This window comes from Callospermophilus lateralis, chromosome 4, assembly GCF_048772815.1.
Source record: "Callospermophilus lateralis isolate mCalLat2 chromosome 4, mCalLat2.hap1, whole genome shotgun sequence".
NCBI lineage: Eukaryota > Metazoa > Chordata > Mammalia > Rodentia > Sciuridae > Callospermophilus > Callospermophilus lateralis.
The window spans coordinates 46,024,519-46,036,259 of NC_135308.1; positions in this window are offsets into that span (position 1 = coordinate 46,024,519).

The window sequence follows — 11,741 nt, forward strand, 5'->3', positions numbered from 1 at the left end:
TCCCCATTCACACCGGGAGGGAGAGTCCTTCCAGAACACAGAAGCCGTGGGGAGGAGTGGAAGGGAAGAAGTTCACAGGCTGCAGTGAGGTGCCAGCGTCCAGGTGCTCTGTCCCTGTGGTGGGGAGCAGGGAAGAGGGAGACATCTGACAAGGGGCTTCGCAAGCAGAGGCCCCACAGAGAGTGCCTGCCAGGGGGATCCAGGACTCCAGGCCCGGGTCAGCAGGGAGGGGGAAGTGAGGGCCTTTCAGTTTCTGAAGGGCCTGAGCTGAGAGTTTGTCACCCAAACTAAGTAAATGGAGCTTATTTCTGTAGCAGGATTTTCCCCCCTCTCCTTTTCTTTGCATCTTCTAGAGTCAAGAAGAAAAGAGGCCCAAGAACAATGCATTGTGGGAGAAGACACCGCTGCATCAGGTCTTGATTTCCCTCTACCATTACGTAACCATCCTCCTCCGAGCTCCTCAGGGGAGGCCAGGGTGTGTGTATGTGTGTGTATGTGTGTGTGTGTGCTCGCGCATATGCGCGTGTGCATGCTGTGAACAGCTTCCCAGTGGGGCCACTGGCCATGTCCCAGCCTCATCAGTCCCTTTCTGAAAGCAGAGGGCTTCTGCCTTGTCTACAGCCCTGAATGTTACAGAGAGCATCAACCAGCTGCCTGGCAGGATCATTCAGCAGCCTTTGACGGCCTCAGCAGAACAGAAGTGGTGTCTTTACAACCCCTGTGCCCAGGCAGGCTGGGCCACTGGTGGGGAAGATCCCAAGTACTTTTGCAAAGAAGGCAAAGCCATGTTATTACCCATTAATGCTACAAATGCCTTGTAATTCCCAAATGGGACAGGCACTGCTCTGAGCAGGACAGAGGCAGCAGTGAACCAAACAAGCCAGAAGCCCTATGCTGTTCATGGTGCAGTGGATGAGTGGGAGATGCTAGCTAGATTCATTAGAGTTTTCTATGATCTGAAGCTGGTGGGACACACACCATCTGGTGTCCTGTAGGCACCAGGCTCCCAGCCCTTGGCTGCCTCTGTTACCTTATCCTGCTTCCTGGTCCTGGTCACTGTGGGAATAGGCATGGATTACAGAGAAGACCAAAAGCAGATCCAGGTCTGTGGATCTTCCTATGGCAAAGGAGGACGCAAAACAGACATGGTGGGCAGTGAAACTAGGTCAAATATTTTTCCTGCCCAGCACTTCTTCTTTTGGCCATAGCACCATGATTTTCTATCAAGTGAATTCCCCCAGTCTTGGTGGGGTTGTCAATCAACTGGTACAGATTTGTCCCCAAGGGACCATAGATATGATTCTGCTACTAAGACCCAAGATGACCCTCTTTCATGTCCTTCCAAGCCTGGTGGTTCATTCTCCCAAGTATTTGTGGGACTACCCTGTTGTTTTCTTAACTAGAATTGGTTTCTGCTGCTGGTCACCTTAGAATCCTAAGTAATAGGCAAGCTAATCTGAGGCTTGTCCCTGGGCCTGATCTTGCACAGGGAGAGGATGACATATGACTAGCTGAGCTCCCAGGGTCCTCAGAGCCCTTCTTTTCCCAGTGACGGTGAAGTCCTGGGGAGAGAAAGACCCTGCTAACAGAGCAACTCACACTCTCTGGAATGTGGTAGAACAGATGCCTGCCCCCTATCCTTCTGCTGGGTGAACACTGTTGCCATGGAGAAAACTTCACATTTTGGGCCACACTTTCCTGAATGTTCTCTTCACCTTGCTTGTGTCCTGGATGGAGGAGAGGGAGGCCTTCTTAGCATGTTCCTGGAGTCCAACCTGGCCTTCCAACTCCGAGTACTAACTGGCCTGTTTCTAGGTTGCCTGTCTCCCTTCTTGCCCTTGTATTATTATTTTCTAAACCAGCCCATCAAAGAGTCTGGAACGAGGTGTGGGTGCTAGAAGATCAGGAAAATGTCAGGCCGAAAGGAAAGAACCAGATCTTCAAGTCAGACAAACCAAATGGGTGCAACTCTGCTACTTGCAAGGACGGGACCAGCTTTTACTCTTGCATCTCCAGTGGTGGCCCCTGGGAATCCTAGAATGACCTGCTCCCAAGGAGGGCAGATAGCCAGGAGCCCCCTCTCCAAATTCTAGAGCACCTTATCCCTGCACCTCTCTGACTGATGGATTCACTATTTTAATTGTGGATTTGCTCCCCCAGGAGGTAGTAAACATTGCTCTTCACCATATTCAAATCCAGTGAGGAAGGCCAACCTAACGTGGATATTTTAAGAAGATCCAAGTTCAAGTGAAAAGATAGGCCACAGAGCTGTAAGATGCCTTCCAACTTGGGATTTCGTTATTCTCTATTTCTTGCTCTTTGACTTTAAAAAAATATTTTTATTATGAATCATTTTAATCATACCCCAAAGCACAAAAATCACACAAATAACAAACACATATGTATCCACCACCTAATTGTCAGTTCTTAACTTTTTCCCTTGTTAGTTCCAGATATAGATGAAACCTGGGCAGATTTGTTCTTTACAAAGACAGGTACCTTTACAGGAGTATAGCTTTTCTCTAAATGAAACAAAAAATAACATAAATATGATGGAATTTGAGTCTTGAGAAGAGTGTTCTCTTAAAGAGAGTAGAGGGAGAATGGATAGTGTTTGAATTGAGCTGTGTCCTCCCCAAATTGCTAGGATAAAGTCCTAATCCCCAATACCTCAGAGACAGGGCCTCCAAAGAAATAAATAAAGTCAAATGAGGTTATCTGGATATGTCCTAATCGGATATTATTGTTGCCCTTACAAAAAGTGGAGATTTGGACACAACTGCGTATAGAAAGACCATATTAGGACATATTATAGATGGACATCTAAAAAATAGACACCTATAAATTAAGCATTTATTGAGGTACTATAAAATAAACAGATTTTAGGTGTACAGTGTTGTTAAGTTTTGAAAATGTGTACATCCCTGCACTAGCACCCCAGACAAGATACAAGACTTCTTCATGCATCTTTTCCAGGCAATCCCCCCTGCCAGAGGCAGCTACTATACTAATTTCTCTCACCATGGATTAGTTTTGCCTGCTCTGAAATTTCATATAAATAGACTCCTATTTATATGTGCCTAGCTTCTTCTACTCATCAGTTTTTGGAATTGTTCCAGGTGGCTGAAAGTCTTGCTAATTCATTCCTCTTTATTTCTGAATAATATTCCATTGAATGAATATACCACAATTTCTCTGTTCACCCAAGAATGGACCTTTGATAACATATTTACCCAAACATGGATGAAATCAAATGTCCACAAAAAGACAAGGACATTCATCATAGCTTTTCCCATAAAGTTCTAAACTGCCGCAGTCTGGCTGGGCACAAAATAACCGAGCCACCACAAAAACTTGTAGATTCCAACAGCAACTCTTTATTCCTGAACTCTCACTTTATTCCTGACACTCTACCCTCACTACCTGGGAATGCACTGCCTCTACCAGGCTCCGCGCGCCAATTCTCTCAGAACCCTAAAGGAGCGGGCGCCTGAGGCAGCAGAATACACCCTAATTCCAGCAGGATCTGCCCTAAACCTGGAGCCACCCTAATCTTTGAGCAGGGTCACCTTTCAACCCAAAATGCCATATGTCATTCCTACTTGGCTATGGCTTTCAGCATCTCCCCCCTTCTGTTTAAATAAACAACAAGCAATGTGGCTTAGGGACCATGCCTGTTAGGTTGTCCAATTCAACCTATGGTCCTTACCCGTCGGATGAGGTGACCTCTAGGCATCAGCCTCCTGTCTTAGGTTGGTACCACTGCAATTGGATCATACCCGTCACTGACTACTGGTCCAACATACAGCCATACTTGTGGATAGGCCTATGCACCAGTGGGAGAGTGAGGTTCTTTGCCTCACCTCTGTTGGCCCCCAAATTTGGCCTTGGTGCCAGTGAGGGGGGTGAGGTTCTTTGCACTAAACCAGAAACAGGACAGATGGGTGTTCTGTTTTGAAGGAGCATCCTCCCTCCAGGATGCTTACGTGATTCACCTGCGTCCACTCCCAGTGTTTCTGGCATTGTAGGTGATCAACAAGTCTTTGTTGAATGGATGAAAGGTCAGGAAGAGGAGGACCCAGAGTCCCCCAGCATACTTCAAGGGACGGGGAGTGAGAATCCTAGTCAGCTGGCTAGGGGAAAGCAGAGTGCTATCAGGCAGAGTGTAGGTGTTTTGTTCAGCCCACAGCCTCAGTGCCAAGCACAGGGCCTAACACACACAATGAGTGTGCAGATTGTGTATACTGAGAGAGCAAATGAAAGGAAAGATGTAAACAGGCTGTCCAGGATTGGAATCACCAGGTCCCCTTGTTCTCACATCAGCCTTGCTTCCTGGAAAGACAAACCTTCCAGGTCAGGGACAAAAGCACAAAGTCAAGTAGGGAGAAAGGTCTAGCGTGGAAATAAGGGCAAGGAGGTTAAGTTTCCATGATGAAGAATTCTTTCTCTTGCCCCATTCCCCACCACTTCTATATACCGATAGACCCAAGCACAGCATTCCTCTGATTTAGGAGGAAGAAATTCCCCCTGGAGGGTCCCCAGGGAGCCCATCCTCATGTCCAGGGAAGGCTGCCTCTCTCACCCTCCAGCCTGCTTCAGGCTGACTCTTCAGATCCCTATAAAGGCATCGAACAAAGCAGACGGTGGATAGATATTCATTCACACCAGGCAGGGCCTCCAAGCCCCCAGCTCTTCATGGATCCACACATACCTGGCTTCAGATGGGAAATTTATTCCATGAAGTATAGAAAATGTGGCTTCAGCTGGGGGGTTGGGGAGGTGGGTGGCTCAGTGGTAGAGCCCATGCTTAGCATGCACAAGACCACGAGTTCTATCCTCAGCAACGGAGAGAGAGAGGAGGGTGGGTGGGGGCTAGGCAGGAGAGAAAGCATGTTCGTTCCAATACCAGGATAAATATATTTCCTTAAATGATGAAACCTCAAAACTTCAAGTCCTTCCGGGCAAGAATGCAAGATTTTGAGAGAAGCGTGCAGAAGAGGAAGCTTATCAGGCACAGGGACCTCAGAGTGACTCTTCTTCATAGAAAGATTCATATACAAGGATCTAGGGGTGTTTATCTTCCTGTGCCCCACCTTGGTCTGCAACTTCAGGCAATCTAGTTTTAGTAAGAGGCATCAGGGCAAGGAACTGAAATCCCAAACCCCTGCATTCTTCTCTTCTGCCTCTGGCTACAATGGGACCTCAGGTAAATGGTTTTCATCTGGGTGATAAGAATGTGGGATTAGCAGGTCTCCAAGACTGTTCCAGATCTGAAGCCTTCCTTTCTTTATTGCTTGCTCTGGGCCTAGATATTGTTGATCTCCCCACTCTCGGGGGAAGATTTCACAGCAGTCTTCTTGCAGCAAGTTCCTGTATTTTAAAGACTGAAATGAATGTTTTGAACACTACGATTCTATGCTCGTTCCCACTGAGATTTTGTTGCTTGTGATGTTTTCTCCTTTAGGGTCCAATTTGGAAACTCTTTTCAGTCAACCTGTTGATGATACAAACAAGGCCCCATTGCCTTCAGAGGATGGTGGAAGGATAGGAAATTCTCATCCTCTCAGGTCTAAAAATACTTGTTGATGATCTGGACAATCTGATTGCTTGAAAAAGCTTCAGCTTGGAGTCTTTGCGCGTGAAGAAGAAGGGCTTACCCTTTCCCTAGTAGGCCCAGGATGCCACAATTAAAATAAAGTTGACCTTTCGCAAAGGGACACTGAGAAACTCCTATCTGTGATTTTTTTCTCCCTCTTCCTCATTTTGTGAGCCCTGTCCTGAATTTCATATGAGATATCTAAGTATGCACTTCAAGCCAAACATCATTTATTTCCTGTTAGGACTTAAAGGGTTTATATATTCAAAAATGACCTTTAAAGAACTTATGATACAAGGAGGATTTCTGAGGATTCACTTTATGGAAGATCCTAAAGATTAAAGATAGTTCAGTCAACAAAAAGGATTTTTTTTCCCTTTTTTGTTGACTGGTAAAACAGTTGGCTTCAAATACTTCTGTTCGTTCCCTTCAACCTTTCTCTTAAGAGGGAGCAGGTTTGTGGGCTTGGGAGTGAATGGCAGCTGGTCCCAGATTCTGGCTTTGCCCCTCACTAGCTGTGGGAGTGTTGCTGAAGCACCTAAGCCAGGTGATCACTTGGCAAGTGGCAAGGATCACCTGGCAAAGATAAAAAGCTATAGGCTGGTGTCCCTTTCCCCACAGCAGTGTTCCAGGGGAGGGGTGATAATGGAAGCAAGTCTCTGACTGAAATCTGTCAATCAATCATACAAATGTTTATCATTATCAAGCTGATATAAAACAGCTACAACCTTCACCCAGTTGGGTTTTTTTTATAGTATTCTGAGAGGTAACTTGCATGAAAGGTTTGCTTAGAAAGATGGGGTATGCCTTGTGGTAAGGGGCACAGAGAACAGGATAGGCATAAGACCACTGGGGATGCCCTCTGGCATGAACCCACTGGACTTGCTCAATTCTGAAACCTCATGTTATCCCAGGATATGGGAATCTGTGTAGTATTGCTAACCAATGATCTATTTTAGAATAAATCACCCATTCTTGTCACCAATAAAAATATTTCTAGCATTCCTTGGCTGATTAAAGTTTAGATTTGCATACTGTAATTTAAATGCTAAGCGACAAAATTCCTCTGAGGACATTGATTCTTGATTAGGGCGCTTTATCTATTAACCACCGCTGGAGGGGTGGTTCCTGATTTGTTCTTGACTTATCTTCCCTCAACAGCTCCTGGCATACAGATTAGTTGTCCAAGTATCACTGTTTTTCCAGTATTTTTAATGTAAACTATTGCACAGATAAGGCAGAAATGACCAAGGGCAAATTACTTAACCTCCTTGAAGGTTCTAATTCCTCATCTGGAAAGTGGCTGTGATTTCACCCTCCAAGGGTTTGTTGTGAGGATTCTAGGAGAAAAATGCAAATAAAACAAACAGAATTGTGTGCCTGTGTGCCTGTGTGCATGCATGTGCAGTAGCTGTTGCTCAGAGCTTCGAAACATCTGCTCCTGTGCACTTTCCTCCTAAGGTATTCAAAGAGTGAAAAAGAAGACACTGAGGAGACAGAACAGGAAACTGGAATGCCCAGTGGAGGGAGGCACGGGAAACCTGGACAGTTCTTTAAGTCTTAAAGGAAATGAAAGGAGTCGAAGTCACACTCCCAGCCTTCTTCTAGAAATACCCCATGTAGAATTTAACATAGAAATGAAAATCAGTGAGAGGAGAGACCCAGATGTTTTTCAAAAATGTTTTCCTCGGAGCATTTTTATTTTCTTGTGATGAAGATCAAAAACAAAGCCTCAGGAATGTTAGGCATGTGCTCTGCCACTGAACTCTCCTCCCAGTCCTTCTTAGAGTATGTCATAAACAATATTCTAGATATCCGTTCCCTGAAAGCCTCAGAGTACTGGATCCTTTTCAGGTTATTAAGGGCAGATTCTTCTTGTCTTTGGGCCTGCTCAACACCTGGCCCCAGGTATCATTGCGAAACATCCTTATTCAGAGTACTTATAAATCTAACATCAAGCTTCTGCAATTGGGAGGATCATGAGTCTGACCCAGTCTTTTTGTTCTGGGGGTTTCATTAGAGAGGTCAGAGCACATGTTGGAGGAACCCTATACCCAGGACTTGGATTCATGGTTCAGACGGATCACTTACTAAATGAGCCTCTGACACTTCTAAAGATGGGGGGAAATAAGACCTAATTTGTTACTTTGCAGGGCTGTAGCACATGATATGGGGGAGTTTTGCCTCTCATAAACCATGAGCTGACGTTTGTTAAAGAACATTAAAAAAAAAGTTGTGATTTTTAAAAAATTCTATTTATTTGTTCTAACTGTTATACATGACAGCAGAATGCATTTCGATTCATAGTACACATACAGAGCATTATTTTTCATGTTTCTGGTTGTTCACAAAGTAGAAAGAATCACACCATTCATGTCTTCATTCATGTACTTAGGGTAATGATGTCCGTCTCATATCCCCTCTCTCCCTCTCCCTCCCCTTTACCTTATCTAAAGTTCCTCCATTCCTCCCATGCTCCCCCACATTTCCAATATGGATCAGCATCCACATATCAGAGAAAACATTTGGCCTTTGGTTTTTTGGGATTGGCTTACTTCACTTAGCATGATATTCTCCAACTCCATCCATTTACCTGAAAATGCCATGATTTATTCTTTTTTTTTCATGCTGAGTAATATTCCATTGTGTACATATACCACAGTTTCTTTATCCATTCATCTACTGAAGGACATCTAGGTTGGTTCCACAGTTTAGCTATTGTGAATTGTGCTGCTATAAACATTGATGTGGCTACATCACTGTAGTATACTGTTTTTAAGTCCTTTGGGTATAAACAGAAGAGTGGCATAGCTGGGTTAAATGGTGGTTCCATCCCAGTTTTCCAAGGAATCTCCATTTTGCTTTCCAGATTGGCTGCACCAATTTGCCATCCCACCAGCAAAGTATGAGTGTGCCTTTCTCCCCACATCCTTGCCAACACTTATTGTTGTTTGTATTCTTAATAGCTGCCATTCTGACCAGAGTAAGATGAAATCTTGGAGTAGTTTTGATTTTCACTCCTCTAATTTCTAGAGATGTTGAACATTTTCTCATATATTTGTTGACTGATTGTATATCATCTTCTGACAAGTGTCTGTTCAGTTCCTTGGTCCATCTACTTATTGGGTTTTTTTTTTTTTTTTTTTTTTGGTGTTAAATTTTTTGAGTTCTTAAAAGTTAAACACCAAAAAAACAAATAACCTAATCAATAAATGGGCCAAGGATCTGAAGAGACACTTCTCAGAAGATTATGTACAATCAATCAACAAATACATGAAAAAATGTTCATCATCACCAGCAATTAGAGGAATGCAAATTAAAACCACTCTAAGGTTTCATCTCACTCCAGTCAGAATGGCAGCTATTATGAAGACAAACACCAAAAAGTGGTGGTGAGGATGTGGGGGAAAAGGCACACTCATACATTGTCAGTGGGACTGCAAATTGGTTCAGCCAATATGGAAATCAGTATGGAGATTCCTTGGAAACCTGGGAATTGAACCTCCATTTGACCCAGCTATCCGTCTCCTCAGTCTATACTCAGAGGACTTAAAAACAGCATACGGCAGGGAAATAGCCACATCAATATTTATAGCAGCACAACTCACAATAGCTTAACTGTGGAATCAACCTAGATGCCCTTCAGTAGATGAATGGATAAAAAAAAAATGTGGCATATATACACAATGGAATATTACTCAGCAATAAAAGAGAATAAAATCATGGCATTTGCAGGTAAATGGATGGAGTTAGAGAAGATAATGGTAAGTGAAGTTAGCCAATCCTCCAAAAAACAAATGCCAAAAGTTTTCTCTGACATAAGGAGGCTGATTCATAGTGGAGTAGGGAGGGGGAGCATGGGAGGAATAGAGGAACTCTAGATAGGGCAGAGGGGTAGGAGAAGAAGGGAGGGGGCATGGGGTAATTAATGATGGTGGAATGTGATGACCATTACTATCCAAAGTGCATGTATGAAGACACAAATTGGTGTGAATACACTATGTATACAACCAGAGATATGAAAAATTGTGCTCTCTCTATATAATAAGAATTGTAATGCATTCTGCTGTCATATATAAATAAAAAATTTACATAAAAAATAAAAAAATTTTGAGTTCTTTAAATATCCTAGAGATTAGTGCTCTATCTGATGTGCGTGTGGTAAAAATTTATTCCCATTCTGTAGTTCTCCATTCACTTCATGGATTGTTTCTTTTGCTGAGAAGAAGGTTTTCAGTTTTGATTTTGTGATTTTTGAAGTTTGATCAGAAGCGGTGGAGACTGTATCAGCCAGCTGAACAGCCTTCAGATCAGGGAGGGAGCTCAGCTTCTCATGATGGTGCTTGGGAAAAGCAGGTTGGAATAGGTGGAAAGGAAGCGGGGAGTGAAATACAGCTGGAAATTTTTTTTTCCCTGAGCCATATCTTACCCACAAAGGCCTTACCCCAACTCCCTTCCCCCATCTGCAGTAAGAGATGTTGGCAAATCTCTGAGCCACAGATGTTAGGAAGCCCCTGAGCACCGCTGGGGATTTCATGCTAGAGCATCTGTCCCCAGCAAGCCAGATCTGACACCCAGACCTGGGCCTGGGCCGTCCTGGCTTGGCTTCGGGAAAGAGAATCTTGTCTGCTTTAGGTTTGAAGGGAAATTCAGTTTTCTTCTTTTTCTCCTTCCCAGTGGGACCCTGGATGGTATCTTTACCTCTCTTTTTCACACTGTGCAATGATGGAGTTCAGAGTTTCACCCTCACACATGGACACCAGTGCTCTGCCCCTCTCTCTGTTCTATTAATTTGTGGGTTTTCGATGGGCCAAGATTTCAGAATCTGGGCTCTGCTATAGTTTGAATAGAGGGTGCCTCTCAAAGACCATGTGTTAAAGGCTTGGTCTCCACCTTGGCACCATTGGAAGGTGATGAGACTTGTAAGAGGTGGGACCTAGAGGGTCTCTAGGTCATTGGGGTATGTCCTATGAGGAGATTGTGAGATGCCAGTCTCTCTCTTTTTCACTTCCCTGTCACCATGGGGTGAGTACCTTGCTGCACCACAAGACTCTGTCAGGATATGCCACCTCCCCATAGGCTCAAAAGCAACAGGGTCAACCAACCTTGGACTGAATCCTCCAAAACTGTGAATCAAAACAAACCTTTTCTCCCTATGGCTTGACTTATCTCAGGCATTTGTTACAGTAACAGGGAACCGACTGACACAGGCCATACAGCTGCGTCTTCACTTTTCAGCTGAAAAATTAAGCAAACCAAAAAGCCCAACGCAACTTAGGACACTGGAGTCTGCCTCTGGCTTTGTGTTTCTGTTTTCCCTTTTTATCTGTGCCTCCCTCATCCCCAAACTTTCACCTCCTTAGAAAGATTTTATTTGCCTGTCAGGTCTCTGCCTGGGGAAATAACAAAAGCCCGAATATGAAGCTACACAGGGGACGCTTTACTTTAAAGAGCTTTGCATCAAGGGTTGAGAAGAAAAGGAAGATAGAGCCTCATGGAACGTCACAAAACATCACATTCCCTTTGCTCTTTGTCTTTCCTCATATGAATCCTTGGCTTTATCTGGGTTTTGCACACCTGAAACCAAAAGTTATCTTCAGATTCTCTCTCTCTCTCTCCTCTCTCTTTTTTAACTTGATCCCTGGGGGAAAATGATATAGCATAGCCATTCAGATGGGTATATTTGAGGTTGGGACTTATTATATTTTTCCTTACATGTGGTTTCTCTAACACTCATTTATTTTCCTCTGAAGAGTCACCAAAATGACAAGTCTTTGAGTCTGTTCCATAAAACAGCTGGGGACAGAAACAAAGTCCTTGGAGCTCCCTACCTTCCAGATATCAGGAGGTAACAGGGAGGAACAGGTATGCATCACCCATGGACTAGTTGTACAATTCGTTTGCTCTAGAAGGAAGCTTGGCCTCACTTTCTTACACAAAGAGATTGACTTATGGGGTATGGATGACGATATGAATAATATATGTTCATAATCAAAAGATTGGACAGTGAAGGCATTCTGTGCATAAAGAATCCTACCAGTCACCATAATTATTATTAATATTTCAGTGTATATTCTCCCAGTCTCTTAAATATATAAATACACACATGCACGCATACATCACACACACACAATTAAATCATACA